General features: G+C 48.0%; 1 pseudogene across 1 annotated transcript in view; it reads left to right on the forward strand.

The window, feature by feature from the left end:
* The window catches only part of LOC309366304 (vesicular inhibitory amino acid transporter pseudogene), a 33,255-nt pseudogene extending 13,945 nt beyond the window's left edge, over positions 1–19,310 (forward strand). The window contains exons 2-3 of the transcript in view: positions 12,685–12,946; positions 18,429–19,310. The product of the transcript in view is annotated as a vesicular inhibitory amino acid transporter pseudogene (transcript). The remainder of the gene's footprint in view (positions 1–12,684; positions 12,947–18,428) is intronic.
* Positions 19,311–19,743: the final 433 nt, after the last annotated feature.

Raw genomic sequence — 19,743 nt, forward strand, 5'->3', positions numbered from 1 at the left:
TGTTCTGCCGTCGCCACCTTGGCACAAGGGATGAAGTGCGCCATCTTGGTGAACAAGTCCACCACCACTAACACCGCCGTCTTACCTCTGGAGCTGGGCAGGTCTGTAACAAAGTCCAACGCTACCCTCTCCCATGGTTGCTGCGGTGTCTCCAGCGGTTCTAGCAATCCCGCCTGCTTCTGGTGCACCGGTTTGGACCTCTGGCAGATATCACACCTGGCGACGTAGTCCGCCACCTCTCCTCTCATCTGGGGCCACCAAAAGTCTCTAGCCACCAACTCCATCGTCTTCTCTTTGCCGAAATGGCCTGCACTAGGGGCGTCATGCAACTGTTGCAGAACCTTGGCTCGAAGATCGTCGGTGGGCACGTAAAGGGCACCCTTACGAGTCAAAAGTCCATCTTGTAATTGAAACTCATCGGTGTGTCGCGACCCTCCGCGTAGCTCCTCCATCTTGGACTGTGCAAACTGATCCCTTTGCAACGCGCGTCGCACCGCGTCCAGGTCGACTGCGATGGTAGCGCACGTCCACGCCTGCGGTGCGAAAATGTGCTTTGCTGCGATTGGAGCTGCTTCCTCCAAGTATTGCGGCTTTCGGGACAGCGCGTCTGCAATAACATTGGAGTCTCCTGGGATGTATTCTATTTTGAAGTCGAAATCCGCAAAGAACTCCGCCCAGCGCATGTGTCGCTGGGTCTGCAACTTAGCCGTCCGCCAATACTCTAAGTTCTTGTGATCCGTGCGGACCTGCACCGTGTGCTTGGCTCCTATCAAGAAGTGTCGCCACGCTTTGAAAGCTGCATGAATGGCCAACAACTCCCTGTCCCATATGGTATAATTGCGCTCCGCCTTGCTGAGCTTCCGGGAGTAGAACGCACCCGGTCGCCAGTTGCCTTGTGAATCCTCTTGCAAAAGAACGGCCCCAACCGCTCTATCTGACGCATCGGTCTCTACCCGCATGGGTCTGCCGGGATTCACGTGGAGCAGCTGCTCTTCGGAGGCGAAAAGACCTTTAAGCGTCCGGAAGGACCGCTCCGCTTGTTCGGTCCAGACGAACTTCTTCTTCTTGGAACTGAGGGTGTCAGTGATCGCCGCCGTCGCGTTCGCAAAACCTTTAATAAACTTGCGGTAAAAATTGGCAAAGCCGATGAACCTCTGGACCTCTTTCCGATTTCGAGGGCTTTTCCAGTCCAACAGCGCTTGAACCTTAGCCCTGTCCATGGCCAGTCCCTCGTCGGACAACTTGTAGCCAAGGAAATCAACCTCTCTGACATCAAACTGGCACTTTTCCAACTTGGCGTACAGCCTGTGTTCCTTCAGCCTCTGCAGGACCTCCCTCACGTCCTTATCGTGATCCTCCGGCGATTCCGAGAAAATCAGGATATCGTCGAGAAAGCAGACACACTTCTTGTAGAGGAGACCTGCTAGCACGTGGTGCATAAATGCTTGAAAAACGTGGCTGCCATTTTGGAGGCCGAAAGGCATGACTCTGTATTCGTAAGTGCCCAGAGGGGTGAACATGGCGGTCTTCCACTCATCCCCTTTCCGGATGCGGATGAGATTGTAAGCTCCACGTAGGTCCAGCTTGGTGAAAATCTTGCCCCTCCTGACGGTCGCTAAAAGGTCGTCAATCTTGGGCATGGGGAAAGCTTTGGGCTTAGTCAAGCTGTTGATGAACCTGTAATCCACTATAAGCCTTTTTTGGGGCGTGTCCTTCTTCTTCACAAAGAAAACAGGGCTGCCTCCCGCTGCTTTAGATTCCTGGATGAAACCTCGCTTGAGGTTATGGTCTATGAACTCCCGAAGCTCTTGCATTTCGTCCTCCGACATGGAGTACAGCTTGGCAGCAGGCAATTGCGCCCCTGGCACTAAATCAATCGCGCAGTCGTAAGGTCTATGAGGCGGCAACTTGTCAGCTTCCTTCTCACAGAAAACCTCCAAGAATTCCTGGTACTTGTGAGGCACTGTTTGCACCATACCCAGATGCAATGGCTGCTCAGCTTCTCCTCCCTGATCGGTCTGAAAGCAATGCTGAGCACAATACGATGAACAAAAGTTGATCTGCCTCTGGTACCACGCAACCGCGGGACTGTGCCTCTCCAGCCAACTCATGCCTAACACGATGGGTGTGTCCGATAAGTGGGTGACATTGAAACTAATAAGCTCTCGATGGTTGCCAATCTGCATCATCATGGGAGGGGTTTGCTGCACCACTTGCCCCCCCAGCAACTTCCTGCCGTCCACCGTGACCACGTTCAGAGGCGTCGTTGCAGGCAGGAGCGCCATGTTGTGCTGCTTAACGAACTGCAGTCCCATGAAGTCGGCGTTGCTTCCCGAATCGATCGTTATTGGAACCTCGAGGAGTCTCCCATCAGGCAACTGGAGTGTTGCTGTGAGCAGAACTGCCGGTTTGGGAGGCAAAGGGTCCACGCTCTGCAGTGATGCTGGGGGCTTGTCTACAGATCCGCCTGGCTGAGCCCCAGTAGCTCTGCTTCCAGCCAGGCACTGTCGTTTCCCTGAAGCTGCTCCCCTGGTTGCACCTCTGCTGTTACAGTTGCCAGCGCTGCAGTGTGCTTCTGGAGCCTCTGGGGGCACTCTTTCGCCATGTGGTGCGCACTGTCACAGATGTAACACTTCCTGGTTCCTCTAGGAGGCTTCGCTTTGGCTGCACCAGGGACAGGGCTCTGGGATGGCTTCTGAGCCCTAGCACCACCAATCTCCATTGGCTCCTCTCTGTCCTTCCCCATTGGCGAGGGGTGCGCACGGCTGAAGTCCCTGTGCACAAAAGGGAGAGTCCTTGCTTGCGCACGCGCTTGGGGCCCGTCCTCCTCGTGCCACGGACGCGCCTCATGTCGAATTCCAAGAGCTAAAGCCCGTTGCACCACGTCTTCTAGGGTCTGGGGTCTGTCCCCCCTAGCGATCTCATCCTTGATGGGGGGGCTCAATCCCTCCCAAAAAAGATCTCTGACCGGTTTACTGTCCTTTGGCCAATCTAAGGCGGTGAGCAATGCAAAAAATTTAGAGTGGTATTGGCGCACAGTCGCTTTCCCCTGCCTCAGCCCGTGCATTTGACGGCGCGCAATGTCCACATCCACAGAGGATTGAAAACAAGAATCCATCGCTTTGATGAACGCAGTTGAATCGCGACGGGCCGGTCCATCTTCGCGCCACAAATTGCGTAGCCAAGCCCTGGCCTCCCCATGCAGGTGCGAAACAATGAACCCCACTCTCTCCTCCTCATCTTTAAAATCGTGACGGAGTAAGTGCAGTGCATATACAACGTCCGCTCTGAAATTGGGATAGTCTTGCAAGTTGCCATTAAAATGCGGAACTAGGGCACCCCCCCTTCGTCCAAGCGCAATGCCCTCCGCTCTGGATCCCGGGGCCCCCGCCTTGTCCGCGCGCTCCCACCTTGCCTGCAAATCCTGGCACGTCTTCTCCAAGTCGTCATTCTTCTTCTGCGAAGCAATGACTGCCGATGTGAGAGCGGTAACCTGATTCCGCAATGCAACCAGCTGCTCCTCAGCGCTCATGGCTGCTCCCGTTCGTGAGCTTCGCAAAAAAAAATTTTTGCTTTCAGAGAGGGGACTTACTGTCACGGCCACCCAGGACTGGTCCCAGCTCACAAGAGACCTCACTCCGTTGCAGCTTATTTACAGGAAAAGTTTATTGAAGATTTCTGCTTCTCATACAGTTCAGCATTGTGGCCGTACGTCTGCCACGTTAGACCGCTGAAGTCCCCTCTGACTCCTCCCCTCTTCCGCACCAACTTAATAGCCTGGCTCTAGACCACCTCTTCCTCTCCTTTCTTTTCCGCAGGGTCTTCCTGCCCCCCTGGGTTCCCTCTCTCCGTGACTCGCCTGAGGCTGAATCCTCTGCCGCCTCTTCCCCCCTCTTTCTGGCTTTAGGGCCGGGCTCCTCCCCTGAGCTCTCTCCACTTCCGCGCGCCTCTACGTTTGAACTTGGCGCGCGTACGTTGCTGCTGACCTTTCTTTCGACCGCTACACCACCCCCTGCTCTGCTCTCCACCCTTTCCGGCTGAACACCCTGCTCCAACCCCCTCTCTCTGTTCTCTCCTAATCCTGCTCCCTCCGAGAGGCTGACGACTCCACCCCCTTTACTCCGTTCCGGCTGAGACGTCTCTTGCTTCCTCTGTCTTCCACTGGGCTCCTCTCCGCTTCTCCCTTCTCCTCCCCTTTGCTTGATTAAGGTAACCCCCTTTTGAGAATCCTCTGACTCGCTGCTCAGACTCGTGGATTCCCTCAGAATTCCGTCATCTTCTTCCTCATCCTTCTGCCCCTCCTCCCACTCGCTCTCCGTCTCCTCTGTCATCTCCTCCTCTCTCCCAGAAACCCTGACAGTAATATTGTAAGTAACCAAAAAACTGGCATAGGGTCAAAGCTTATGATTTCAGACTAGCCTAATCCCATTCTCCCCCCCCCCCGAATGTGCCTCAAAGCAATTCTCTCCTATTATCTGATGTGCCTTTGAACAGTATCTGAAGGATGATGCGTACAGGTAAAATAAGAAGTAGGATTTTTGCACAGTCCTCACTCCAGCTTCCTTTGAGGGTGGCCACCCACTCATCACCAAAGGAGAAGAGAGGACACCAATTTCCATAAAATCTGCATATGCTAATTAGGTATAGATGCCAGGCGACCTGTGTGCCTGCTGAGTCTGCTATCTGGTGCAAACTGTTGATAGGCACCTTTGCTGTTTCTGTTCTCCTTTTTGTAGTTCTTTCTCTTTCAGCTGGACCTGGACTGGATGGATCATCAAATAGAAGATGGTCCTCTGTAAAATGGGATACTTATTCACCCCACATCCTATGCATTTTCAGAGATTATTGATTACTGCCTGGACAGGATTTATGCATGTACAGCTTACAGAAATTATGAATGAGGCTAGAGGACATCCTCCTGCTCTTCATTCAAAGTCCAGTCATCACATGGGAAGAGTCCAGTGGCGTGCAGTGAAATATTTTGTAGGGAAACAGTTAGGGTCACAGGTACCAGCTTGCGGGGGTGATTGGGAGGGGCGTTGCAAGCGTGGGCATCCTATCTACCTCCCTAAGTCAGGCAGAAGCTTCCTAGGCTTTGAGAAGGAGGTGCCAGGCCTCTGACAGAAGGCTGGAGCCCTCCTGCCTCCTTCCCAAAGCCAAGCAAACTTTGGGAAGGTGGAGGTAGGGCTCTTGGACCCATCAGCACATTGTGCCTCCCTCCCTAAGCTGGGCCAGAAGCTTCCTGGGCTTTGGGAAGAAGGGGTATTTAGGGTACTAGTATATTCTTCCTAGTCCACTGATTAGGAGGCCACTGGAAGAGTTCTTGAATATTTATGTAAATATCATGGACATGCACAAATATTTTATCAACATGAGCAAATTGCAACACCACCACACAGGTGGTGCTAAGACCTTACTCTTAGGTGCCAAACAGGTGCCTCTTCGTGCTTGTTCTGGAATATACCTATGTCTTCTGTCTGTGGCCTTGGCCAAGGCTGTCCAAAGTACAAGAAGGTGGCCTCCTTCTCTCCATCTGGTTTTCTTGTCTGTCTCCTCTTTTCCCTTGTTGCTGCTTCCTTTCCCTTCCTTTATCCACCGCCTTTCTCCTTATTACTGTTCTTTCCCCAGTCTATTCACATAGCAGCTGTCATAGGCCATGTTTTTTGCATGCTTGGACCTTTTCCTGTTGAGTATGGTACCACCTTCACCTCTGAAAAAGGACCTCTAGCTAGTCTGATGGACACAGTCATCCACTCTCTCCTATACATTCTTGACTTTGGATAGGCAACCGGAGGGCCAGATAGTACTGTTCATGGACCAGATTTGGCCTTGGGTTGCTAGTTGCTTATGCCCATCCTAGCATATTTCTTCAGATGGTTCATTTCCCAGTGTTTAGGGTGAAAAGAAACCAAAATAATGTTACACACCAACCCAATGTTCACAAGCACTGTGAGATTCCAGGAGTCCCAGGCTCTTGGGAAGATCGAGGCACAGCGGAGGCTAGTGTATTAAGAATAATTGTTTATGACCACATATTTACTCCTGGAGTCTTCAATGGAGTGGGTGTAGAACATTACACCCCAAGAGTGTCTCTCATTGCCCCTCTCCTACGTTCAGCAAGCTTGGGTCCAAAGCAGCCATCAGTCATGACTCCCTGTCTCTTAGTTCAGCATCCTCCCACCAGCACCAAGATGGCTCTGCCCTCCAGCCCCCGCATGGAGATCTGGTCTGCCTAGCAGGTCATGGAGGACTGGCCTTGGTCCTCCTTCTTCCCAACACACCTCTCGCCAAAAACCTCCTGTAAAATGACATTTGTTACTGTCAGCTCACACCCTTCCCTGTCACTTTGACAACCCCTGTTTTGCACAAACCTAAGAACCTTATTTGAATTGTAAATGCCTGGCTATTGTTTCACAATGGCTTGCATTCAGCCAGCCCTAGGCTAATTCCAAAGCCAGCCCAGGGATTCCTTGTTTGGCACATATCTGTAGCTTCCATTTTTCCTTCCTCTCCCTAAATCACAGAATCATAGAATTGTAGAGCTAGAATTCCCCCCCCCCAAAAAAAAACTTCACACACACACTGCTCCAGCACACACTAAATTAATTTGCAAAGGTCTATGGGTCTGAAGCAATCAGATTACAAGGCCAACCCCTTAAACAAAGAAAACCACATTGGATGAAGGTGTTATATATTTGGCAAAACAAGTCAGAAAAAAATATGGAGAAAGGGAAATTGATTTGAAATTGTTGAGCTTGTTTTCTCCGACACCATTTCGTGCTCTGTGGTCACAAGGCAGCTTTTCTCCCTATTAAAAACAAACAAAGCGATGGGGTCGTTAACTTCCAGCATCATTTTGTAATACAAATGTTTGCTGTAGAAAAAAACCCCTCAAACCAACAGGAAGAATTTTATTAAATGATTAAAACCCAAGTATCTTCAGTATTGGAATAGCTGGTTGCTAATTTTGGACAGAGATGGCTGTTAGAATCTGGGGTTCCTAAAAACTGGTCCTTTTATTCTTCTTATTATTATTCAGAAGATAAATTCTGACATTTTCATTTTTTCAATTGAGTTTTCAGCTTTATGTTAGCACCAGGAAAATACATTTTCTATAAACACACAGCAGTATATATGAAGAGACACCTGTAAGCAATGTAATGTTTCGTAATAGCATATTCCCCTCCACAGAGACTCCTGGGAGTTTTTATTCTTTTTATTTTCATCTTTCTGGTCCATAGAGATGCTCACAACACATTTAGGAGAACCAAAGCACATTTTCTCAATGTAACAGTGCAAAAAGAGAGGAAAAAATCCACCTAGGGAGGTTAATAGGGGCTCACCTTTGCACCTCTGTGCTTGTTCTTACGCTGTGCAGTTGTTTTTAACTCAGTGAATTTTTGTTCTAATTCATTGTATGGGGTACTCTGGTCAGTTATTTCAGGGTTGTACTGACGCTGCAAACTAGCTGGACTGGAAGTCCAGCTCCCAGACCTGTTGCAAAGGCTCATCTAGTTCCTTTGAGTGGTTAAGAAGGACCACACAAAAGACATGGGGCAGAGCAATCCAAACTATAGGAAGCCAATGTAATTTAAATTATTCCAATGTAACTTACCCCTGTTCTAAACCTGGCAGAGGAAAGACAAGCCTTTAAAATATAGGGTGTTTTTTTTTTGCAAGTGTAACTTCTGCTGAGTCCCTAGGCCATGTGACCAAACTGAATAGGGTTTGGAATAGGGTTAAGTCTCCCCCTGCTCTGTCCTGTCCTGTCCCCACTTTTGAGGAGTTACCCCAGCATCATGTGTCAGTTTTGGCTGAGTCTGACTGCATAAGGATGGAGGACTTATGCTGACATATCTCTGACTGAGCTGGGATGAGGGATTTCAGTTGGCTCAGCCAGAGACCCACCTATTTCAAACTCCACTCATTCCATAGTCCTTGGGTTTGGATTGCTCCCTAGGTGAGGGAAGGGGTTTATGTTGTACCCTAAAGGCAGGGAGAGCACCTCCATCGCTGCCAAATGAAGGAGCACAAGTTTGCATTGGCAAAGAATGACAAGTGCCAGAAATAACTTGCAGAAGCAAGCAGGGCAGACTTTCCCTGCTTATGTGACTCCTTTTAATGGAGGCTGGTCCATTAAAAGCCCCCCTGCACCCCCCACGCTACGCCACTATGCACCACCAACATCAGTTAGCCCTCAACTAGCCTCTATCTGCCTGCCTCCTTAACATCCAGTCCAGTAGGTGGCGCTGGCAGCCAACTTCCTTTGCCATCATCTCACTGTTGCCCTTACAGAATTTAGCAGGGAGGACAATGGGGACAAAACTGGAATTAGTTGACCCTGCATGTCAGCTACTGCTTGCCTTCTGCCCTATCTGTCCCAATGGGCCCCAGCCACCATGGCTTACATGTAACACTCTTGCAGCGCACGAATGAAGAGGATGCAGCGCTAGGACAATTGCTTCAAAAATAATGCTAAAGTGGATCTTACTCATTTATCTGTTTCCAGAGAGGTTGTCACCTTAGTAATTGCAGCAGAATAGAAGAAAGAGTGTTGTGGAACCTTAACAACTAGCAAATTGATTAAGGCACAAATTTCACTGGGCTACAGTCTGCTTCATCAGATGTATGAACTGTTACCCCCAATATATTCACATGAATTCATGGTGATGGTGGAATTGTAAAGAATGAAGTCAGAGAGAAATGAAATGAAAAGTACAGGCACTGCCCTCCAATCCCTCTCACTATCAAGAAAATATAAAATAGAATATAAAATATAAAATAGAAAGACAACCTATCGAGTTGACACTGACACAAAACCCCACACGTACACTATAAAAAATAATATAAGTTTCACAAAACAGCTGTTGAAAACACCAACACCCTGGTATAGGTAAGCAGTCAATTTATATAATAATATATAATAATAATGTATAATATATATAATATTTTTTGTTTTTGTTCAATCCATTTAAATAGTTGATGGGACTATTTTAAAGCAGGGGACTCCTTCTCTGGGAGAGGGTGGCCTACAGAATAACATAACATGAGCAGGAATGTGGCAAGGGGGCAGTTGTCCCCCTTAAATCTGTCATAATCCCCAGATTCCCATCTTTCCTTTCTTCTCTTTTATTTTTAAGAGTAGGTTTACAGCATTTGCAGAACCAGGGATATGAGACAAAAAACAGAGGCGCTATTTTTCTCAATTTATTTTTGTGAGAAACTAGCCTTCTCCCCTCTTTCGTGTTTTGTCCATCATTCCCCTCCCCCCCCCAAAAAAAATCCCCATGACCATGTAAGATACTTGTTCCTTGCAGTTGCTCCACTGTCCCTGGGACATTTATCTAATAAATCCTTATTAGATCCTTATTTCCATAAATAATTTTCTCTCCTTTTTTCTTTCTTTCAATTATCTTTCATGCAATGAGAAACACTGACAAAACTGTGACTGATGTCCATGGTATATTTGCAGACTTTTTAATATATAAATGAGAAATGTCAGTGAGAACTGTTTATCTGAAATTGAATCTTTTTTATGCATAACTTGGTTCAAGAGGGTGCCAGTTTCAGTACTAATGTGAATTAAATTGCCACAAAAATAACACACTGGGCATGACGGTACATGAAAAGTGTTAGACTTTCATTTGGAGGGTCACCCACCCAGTATTGTACATACTGTAGAGAAATGTTGTAGGTATGAGATAGGTAGATGGAGGGCAGGTAGATAGAACAAATATGTTTGAATTTAGGGTAAACATATTTGCCTCTCTTGAGCAATGCATACAATGTAATATAATGTTATATAACATAGCATAACATAATTTTAGAAAGTTGGTTTCTTTGTCTGTTTTCTGTGCCCTTCAATGCCTCTAAAGATATCACTCTAAAGATATACCAATTTGGCATGGTGGTTTCTGAGATCATTGAGGTTTGGGTCCATATTTGAATATCATCGGACACCATTTCAATTTAAGATATCAGACTGGACCTTTTAAAACTGCATATTAACCATATCTGGCAAGAAACTACAGTAATAGGACTGTGGGTCAGATGAAAATAGGACTGTGGGTCAGATGAAAAGTAAGATGAGCACCACAACCCTATAGTCACTTTTGACTGGACTCGTCAAAGGTGACTATGGGGTTGTGGTGCTCATCTCAATTTTCAGGCCAAGGGAGCTGGCGTTTGTCCACAGACAGCTTTCTTCTTCTTTGGCGATCACTCATAGCCGAGTAAGACTGTCTTCCACAAACACGGTTTTAGCAATGAGTCTGTAAGTGACTGTGGAGGCCAATTCTGGATCCACATGTCCTTCCACAGTGGGGACATTGGTTCCCGGGCGGGAGTTGATCACGGTGTGGAATTGCCAAGCATGCCTTCCTCTTAGCACGTTTCTCCCTTGCGCCCTGAATTAGAGTGTCTACAAAGCCCATGACACCTTTGATAAAGGCTGTTCTCCAATTGGAGCACTCACAGGCAAGTGGTTCCCAATTGTTGGTGTTTATATTACATTTTTTAAAATTTGCCTTGAGACAGTAATGCTATGCATTTGGACACCTCTTAACCACGTTTTGCATTATGGCTCCATAGATCAAGGAATTAGTTTTTGTCTTTCTTTGGATATATCTGGAAGCCATCTTGATTCAAGATGGCAGACTAAACCTTTAAAAACTGTGGTTGTTGTTGTTGTATTTCCCAAGCAATGAACAATGCAGTGGACAGAGTTTTCATTAACTGTTTTTAATGTAAGTTGCTTGGGGTTACTTAGTGAGAAAAGTAACTAATACATAAATGTAATAATAATGATGTCTTAAATTAGGACCCTGGAAGCAGAAGTAGAGCATCTATTTTGCATGCAGATGGTGCCAGGTTCAACCCCTTGTGTCTCTAGTTATAAGGAACAGTCTTCTTCTTTGGCGATCACTCATAGCCGAGTAAGATTGTCTTCCATAAACATGGTTTTAACAGTGAGTCTGTAAGTGACTGTGGAGGCCAATTCTGGATCCACACATTCTTCCTCAGTGGGGACATAGGTTTCTGGGTGGGAGCTGATCACAGTGGGGATTTGCCAAGCGTGCCTTCCTCTTAGCACATTTCTCCCTTTCACCCTGAGTTCAAGCTTCTTCAAAGTCCATAACACCTTTGGTAAAGGCTGTCCTCCAATTGGAGCGCTCACAGGCCAGTGTTTCCCAGTTGTCGGTGCTTATACTACATTTTTTAAGATTTGCCTTGAGACAGTCTTTAAACCTCTTTTCTTGACCACCAGCATTATGCTTTCAATTTTTAAGTTTGGAATAGAGCGGCTGCTTTGGAAGACGATAATTGGCATCCGCACAACATGACTAGTCGAACAAAGTTGATGTTAAAGAATCATTGCTTCAACACTGGTGATCTTCGCTTCTTCCAGTACACTGGCAGTAGGTGACACAAAAGATCTCTGCCTAAGACCCTGAAGAGATGTTGCCCGTCATTGTAGACAATACTGGGCACAATGGACAAATAGTCTTGACTTGTGCAGCTTTCTATAGTCTAAAGTATCACTGGCAGAGTCAAAGGCTACAATAAGCCAGCTACAAAATTGGTGCCAAGCCAAAACAGATACCCATCTTCCACACAACGTATTTTTTTAAAAAAAACAACAACACACACACACTTTGATGGTCTTCTTATCTTTTGTTGTTGTTTAGTCGTCTTAGTCGTGTTTGACTCTCCGTGACCCCATGAACCAGAGCATGCCTTGGAAACTCACTTTCTTCTCAAAGCTTCTCCTTTTTTAGGTTCATGGAGTTTTCTTAGCAAAATACTGGAGTGGTTTGCCAGTTCCTTCTCCAGGTGGATCACATTTAGTCTAAAATCTGGGCTATGACCTGTCCGTCTTGGGTGGCCCTGCACGGCATAGCTCATAGCTTCTTGGAGTTATTCAAGCCCCTTCACCACGACAAAGCAGTGATCCATGAAGGGGCTTCTTTTCTAGCATGCATTTAAAATACACATATATATCTGCCGCTTGAATATTGCTGCTGTTTGTAACAAGGTGGCTGTATTCACAATTAAAGGAAAATTCAGAACACAAGTATCTTGGCTCAGAAGAGTATAAAGACTGTGTATGTGCCTTATGGGTGAAGGTGAAGAGGTCTTCCTTTCACGAATCTGTGTGAATCCATAAAAAAGTAACACAGTATTGCAAGGTCAGAAATATGAGAGGGATGCTATTTCTAGGTCCCCCTGCTTATTTATCCAGCAGTACCACCTCCCTGCTTGCACAAAATGTGTGGGGACAGCGAAAGCTCTTTGATTTTATCATTATTGAACTGCTATTGAACATTAATATGCACATTGATTAAATAACTGCTTCGCAGCCTTTTAAATTATGCCTGCAATCACATCAGCACTTGATATTTAATAGGAGCTTGTCTCTACAATTTGCTTGTCTTCAATTTTCTGGCTTATCTGGATTTCTGTGCTTCTGCCAGCAGTTATTTTCCCTGCTAACTTCATTCATCATGAATATACACATTTCTGGCAGCTATTATTTACCGAGACAGGTTAATGTAACAGCAATCCTTCCATGCAATTAGCAAAAGGTAGCCACTGACAGCTGCAGGTTTGAATGGGTTGTTTCTAGTAAACATTTTGCTTCAGGTGTTTTTTCTTTTGTCCTCTCTCTCTCTCTCTTGTCTCTAGGGGATTTTTGTTCTAGGTATGCCATATGCTGTACACCACAGTGGATTCAGTGGGTTGCTTCTCATTATCCTGGCTGCAGTTTTCTGCTGCTACACTGGCAAAATCCTAATAGCTTGCCTGTATGAGGAAAATGAAGACGGGTAGCTGGTAAAAGTGAGAGGCACATATGAAGACATTGCTACTGCTTGCTGCAAAGAGCCGTTTCCGAAACTTGGTGACAGAGTTGTCACTGTGACCCAGGTGATGGAACTGATCATGATATGTGTCAGGGAACTGACATCTAAAGCGCCGCAGGTGCAAAGGCTCCCTGAGGTTGAGAGAGCAGTAGCAGCGGAAGAGGGAACCAGTAGAGGGCGAGCAAGAACTCCAAGGGAAAGTGAGTCGGAGGGATGGCTCAGAGACGCTTCAAGCGAAACCAGTGGGGAGGTCTCAGGACCTCCTATAGGGACACCCACACCTCGACGGAAACTGTCACGCCGAGAGGCCAGACGACGTGTTTCCGTTAAGGAGCTTTTATGTTGGAAACGTTTCCGAAAGCAGCCACTTTCGGATTCTACTAGTGATTGACGCAGCCATGCTGGAGGGGCTCCGTCACAGGCAGAGGTTTGAAAACCTGATCAAACTCTGAGGGACTTGCATTTTACGCACAAGCAGCTCATCGTCCCATCACAGCAATCCGAAAGTCACCGAAAGCCAGCTTGTGCAGAGAGAAGCATCATGAGCAACCCAGCCGGAACCGGGGGTGCAGGAGCAGCTGGAGGGGGTCCAAGCCTGGAAGAAAGGTACAGAGCGTTGGAGATCCAGTTGGCGCTGCAAACGGCGAGGCTTGAGGAGAGGAGGGCTCAGGATGCAGAAAAGGGAAAGGAGAAAACCACCCCGCTCGCCAGAAAGGTACCAGGATTGGTGCAGAAATTCGGGGGGGATCCCAGGAACTATCATGCCTTTAGAACAGAGATGCAATACGCTCTAAACTTGCAGTTTGATGACTTCCCCGACGAGGAATCGCGAGTGGCGTATGTGATTGGCCATCTCGAATCCGGGGCGAAAGATTGGGTTAGACCCCTGATGGCAGCGAATAATGAGATCTTAAAGGACACGAGGAAGTTTTTTCGTGCCATGGACCTGATGTTTTCCAGCGATATTGAGCAGGGGGTGGTGCGAAGGCAGTTAATGGCTTGCCAGCAAGGAAGCAGATCTGTCCGTGAGTACTGGACTGAATTTACTATGCTGATTCATAAATTGGGGTGGGACCTATCGGCGGAGCCCATCCAAATGCTTTTCGAAGAGGGGCTTTCTTCAACCGTCAAAGATGAGCTTTCCCGGGGGCCCAGGGCGGAGTCTATGGACCAATTAACCAAATCTGCGCTGGCCATAGGAGCGCGCCAGGAGGCGAGGGCTTTGGAAAGGCGGGAAGGGAAAGGAGACCGTTGGAGGGAGTTCCGCATTCCAGACATTCCAGAGCCATCTTTCCCGCCGGCAGAGCCGATGGAAGTTGGAACAGCGCGGGCGCGCGCAGTTTCAAATCCCAGTGAAGGGCGGAAGAAGGAGGGAAAGAGCGCCAAGAGATGTTATCTCTGCCAACAGCCAGGGCACTTTGCCAGAGTCTGCCCACAAAGAAAGGAATGGCAAGGGATGGCAGGAGCTGTTGGGGGAAAGGAAGAGGAAAGCAAGGAGCAAGTAAAAGCCAACGCCTGGCTGCCACCGTCGGGGCACAGCAGCCAGGCCAAAGAGCAATGAAAGTGCCCATGCCAGAACCTCCCAGACCTGCTTTAGTGATAGAGGTGTTACTAGAACTGCCAAACGGACACCCACTAAAGGTCAAGGCGCTTTTGGATTCAGGCAGCTCCTGTAATTTCATGAGTAAGGAGTTTGCAGCTGAGCACCAGATACAGACCATCCCTTTAAGTAACCCCTTGCAGGTGACTACGATTGACGGCAGAGAGCTGTTGGGGGGAGAAGTTAGCCAACAGACTGTCCCGATGATAATGAGAGTGGCAAGGCACACCGAACAGATAGCGTTTAATGTGGCCATCCTGGGAGGAGCGCCCATCATTTTGGGGATGAGCTGGCTGGCGCTACACGATCCGCTAGTGGGCTGGCATCAGAGGGTGGTCTCCTTTGGGTCAGCGCATTGCCTAGAACACTGCAAGGAGGGGAAGGTCTCGGGAGGAGACAGAGTCACCCTAGCGGGGATGGAAGTGATGGGCAAAGGGAAGGTGCCCCCGCAATACGCAGATCTGAGCAACGTATTCAGCGAAAGGGAAGCAGACAAACTGCCACCGCATAGACCCTTTGACTGTCAAATCAACCTACTCCCAGGGGCCCAACTCCCAGTAGGCAAGCTGTACGCCATGTCAGACAGGGAGATGCAGGAGCTGAGGGAGTTCATTGACAAAAACTTGAAGCGAGGTTTCATCAGAGAGTCCCGAGCGGTGGGGGGCAGCCCAGTGTTTTTTGTGGACAAAAAGAACACAGACAAACCGAGACTGGTGTGTGACTTTAGGGGCCTCAATGCAGTGTCGGAGCCCCTGGCTTTCCCTATGCCCCGAATTGACGACATTTTGACCAGAGTAAGGAAGGGAAAGATTTTTACAAAACTGGACCTGCGGGGGGCGTACAATCTGATACGCATAAGGAAGGGAGATGAATGGAAGACCACCATGTTTACCCCTTTGGGAGCCTTTGAATACCTCGTTATGCCCTTCGGTCTACAAGGGGGCTCCGCCTGTTTTCAAGCTTTTATAAACCACGTTCTGGGACCTTTGCTCTACAAGAACTGTGTGGCCTTTTTAGACGACGTGTTGGTGTATTCGGAAGATGAGGAACAGCATGTGAGGGACGTTCGAGAAGTGTTGGGCAGGCTGCAAGCCAACCAGCTGTGGGTGAAACTGGAGAAGTGCCAGTTTCATACCAAGGAGGTGGAATTCCTGGGGTACCGCTTGTCAGACAAGGGATTGGCCATGGATCCAGGCAAGGTTCAAGCGGTACTGGAATGGAAGACACCGAAGACCAAGAAGGACGTGCAAAGATTCTTGGGGTTTGGGAACTTTTATCGGAAGTTCATCAAGAACTTTGCCCACTTGACGGCGCCCATCACCGACTGCCTCAGCAGCAAGAAGAAATTTGTTTGGACGGTGGAGGCGGATCGAGCCTTTGAAGAACTGAAAAGGGCTTTCGCCTCGGAAGAACAACTTCTGCATGTGGATTTACAAAAACCCATGAGAGTGGAAACAGATGCATCCGACCGGGCTATAGGGGCGGTCCTTCTTCAACCGGGGAGGAGTGCGTCGGAGTGGAGACCGTGTGCATTCTTCTCGCGGAAACTGAATAAGTCCGAGAGGAATTACACGGTGTATGACAGGGAACTACTTGCCATTCACGAAGCATTCCGGAGGTGGAGACATTTATTAATTGGGGCACAACACAAGGTGCAAGTGTGCACCGACCACAAAAATTTAGAGTATTGGAGAACAGCTCGAGTGCTCAACCAACGACAAGTGAGATGGGCACAGGAATTCTCCAAATTTAACTTTGAGATTTGTTATGTGCCAGGCCCAGAAAACGTCAGGGCGGATGCGCTCTCACGCAAACCAGAATATTGGGAAGGGGAGGAGGTGATCGAAGAGAGACATGTCATCCCGGAGGACCGCTGGGTGTGTGGGGCGGCGCTGGTGGGGCAACGGGAACTGGTGGAGGAAACGGAAAATGATGAATATGCCCAGGATAAGCTCAGAGGTCTCAGGGGGGAGGGCGAGAGCCCCGGAGGTTTTGAGGAAAGAAATGGGGCATTGTATTACAAAGGGGCACTGTATATACCCGAAGGTGAATTGAGGGGGAGAGTACTCAAGCAGTTGCATGATAGCCCCACGGCGGGACATTTTGGGCAACACAAAACCATGTGGTTGGTTACCAGGGAATTTTGGTGGCCTAAGGTGAGGGAAGATGTAAGGGAGTATGTAAGAGGGTGTGACCAATGTCAGCGAGCCAAAGGGGAAAGAAGGGCGCCGGCAGGGTTATTAGAACCTTTACCCACACCAGAACGGCCTTGGGAAGCGATATCAATAGATTTTATGACGGATCTGCCAAGGTCCAAGGGGAAAACAGCCATCATGGTAGTAGTAGACCTGTTAACTAAGATGTGCCATTTTGTAGCATGCTCACATGCAGTCACAGCGGAAGAAACGGCGAAGTTGTTTGTGGAACATATCTTTAGGTTGCACGGGGCTCCCTCGAGGGTGATCTCAGATCGAGGCAAACAATTTACTTCCAGGTTCTGGAGGAAGCTCATGAGCTTGCTACACGTGGAAGTTAATTTTTCAACTGCCCGGCACCCTGAAACCAACGGGCAGGCGGAAAGGGCAAATGGCATTCTTCAACAATATCTTAGGTGTTATGTCAATGACAGAGAGAACGATTGGGTCGAAAAGTTGGCGTTGGCAGAATTTGCCTACAATAATGCGGAGAATGTGTCCACAGGGATGAGTCCCTTTTTGGCTAATTACGGGTGTCACCCCAGGGCATTTCCAGGGGAAGGAGGGGAGAGATGGAGCGTTCCAGCGGCTGAACATTTTGTAGAAGAGATGGAAGCCATCCATCAGCAGCTCCAGCTCAACTTAGAAAGGGCCAAGGCACAATATAAGAAGCAGGCAGACAAGAACAGAAGGGAAGGTGAAACCATAAGGGTGGGGGATCAAGTGTGGTTGTCAACCCAAGGGTTGCCGTTCAAAGGGGGTTGTAAGAAACTGAGGCCCAGAAGATTGGGACCCTTTGAGGTGATTCAGCAGGTCAACCCGGTAGCTTTCAAACTCCGATTACCCAACCACATGAAATTGCACCCAGTGTTCCACAGGTCGTTACTGTCACCATACAGGGGGGGACGTGAAGGGGAGCACGTCAGGGGACCAGCCTTGGAAGAGAGGGAACGCCGCAACCATGTAGCGGAAATCCTCGATTCCAGGTGGAAGGGTAATCAGGTGGAGTATTTGGTGGCGTGGGAAGGGGAACCGGAGTCAGAAAACACCTGGGTAAGTGCAGAGGAAGTCAATGACGAGGTTTTAACAGAAACGTTCCACCAAAGGTTCCCGAGGAAACCTCAGCCTATAGCAAGGTTTAGGAGGGAGTATTTCGGCACCACCGATGAGGAAGAGGAAATGGAAGGGTTCACGGAGTCGGAGTTGGAAGATGGAGTGGACTCTGATGACGAAGAGTACCTAGAGAGTAGGAACAGCAACAAGTGGAAGGAAGTGTTCGCGACGTCGGAAGATGAGGGAGGTTCTTTCAGGGGTTTTACCTCCTCACCGCCAGTAGGAGAGGAGACGGGAGGGGGTGAAGGGGGCCCTGGAGGGGAGGTGGATGTCAGGGAACTGACATCTAAAGCGCCGCAGGTGCAAAGGCTCCCTGAGGTTGAGAGAGCAGTAGCAGCGGAAGAGGGAACCAGTAGAGGGCGAGCAAGAACTCCAAGGGAAAGTGAGTCGGAGGGATGGCTCAGAGACGCTTCAAGCGAAACCAGTGGGGAGGTCTCAGGACCTCCTATAGGGACACCCACACCTCGACGGAAACTGTCACGCCGAGAGGCCAGACGACGTGTTTCCGTTAAGGAGCTTTTATGTTGGAAACGTTTCCGAAAGCAGCCACTTTCGGATTCTACTAGTGATTGACGCAGCCATGCTGGAGGGGCTCCGTCACAGGCAGAGGTTTGAAAACCTGATCAAACTCTGAGGGACTTGCATTTTACGCACAAGCAGCTCATCGTCCCATCACAATATGCATTTTGTATCTGGTTGTTAGTGGCAACTTGCTGTCACACAGCTTTCCAGATCTCCCAGTGACCGAGAAAACATGGTTGGTAATTGCCTGCGTAGGCCTGCTTCCTTGTGTGTTCATCAAAACACTCAAAGTTCTGTCCAAGCTCAGCCTCTTCGGTTCCCTAGCCCATTTTGTAGTGATCACATACTGCCTGACCTAAATGCATCTGTGGTCCTGGGCAAGATTCAGCCTCTCAGTGGAATTTGAGAGTTTCCTGGTCTCAGTAGGAGCGATCATTTTCAGTTCCACATCCCACATATTTCTTCCTACTCTGGAAGGGAATATGCAAAATCCTGGAGACAGTAGATCGATGCTGAACTGGACTCATTTCTTGGCCTGTGTCTTCAAGACAATCTTTGCACTGACTGCATTCCTGACTTGGGGTGAAGAAACAAAGGAGGTCATTACTGACAACCTTCCATCATCATTGCAAACCTTAGTGAACTTGTGCCTCTTAGTCAAGGCACTTCTGTCTTACCCAATGTCATTATTTTCAATGACAGAGATTTTGCATGCTTACGTAACTTGGAGCCACACCTCTCTATCACTTCCTGCAATTTTAAAAAAGTTCTCTCCTCTTGTTAACTCAGCTGATGGCAATATTCATACCACATTTTGTTCTTCTGATGGGTTTAGCAGGTAGTGTAACGGGCAGTGCAATGGCCTTCCTCCTTCCATCTCTTTTTCACTTGAAGCTGAAATGTGGAAAATTAATATTGCTGGAGAAATGTGCAGGCATTTCTGTCTTTACCTTGGGCATCATCTGCAGCCTAGGTGGTCTTGTGTGCTCTGTAAAAGGTCTACTGAAAGCATTTGAATAAAAGTAACAAGATTACACCAAAGGCCCTTAACGTTTGCCTGCTGTAAAAAAGTAAAGTTTAGAGAAATAAAGAAAACATAAGCAATTGCATCAAAGTCTGTATTGAATTTGGATCCAATCATGGTTTAGTCCTGCTGGAATCACTGGGACATGATAGGAATGACCTAGAGGCTCCATTGATTTCAGGGGGACTAAAGCTTAACAAGCATCCACTATATCCAGCCAAGCTATCCATGCATTTATGTCAACAATTTTTTTTAATTTTATGTTGAATACATTTCAGATGGAAAGTGATTTAATTCCCAAATGGAATACCAAGATATCATATAACAGTAGAGGAAGACTTTGAGGCAAGGCAAATCCAAAAATATGAGACAGGATATATAGTTCATATCTGGAGCTTTGTTTTTAATTTCTAGCCTACTGTGCAGAGA

The sequence above is a fragment of the Podarcis melisellensis genome (genome assembly GCF_964234715.1).
Source record: "Podarcis melisellensis genome assembly, chromosome: 3".
Lineage (NCBI taxonomy): Eukaryota > Metazoa > Chordata > Lepidosauria > Squamata > Lacertidae > Podarcis > Podarcis melisellensis.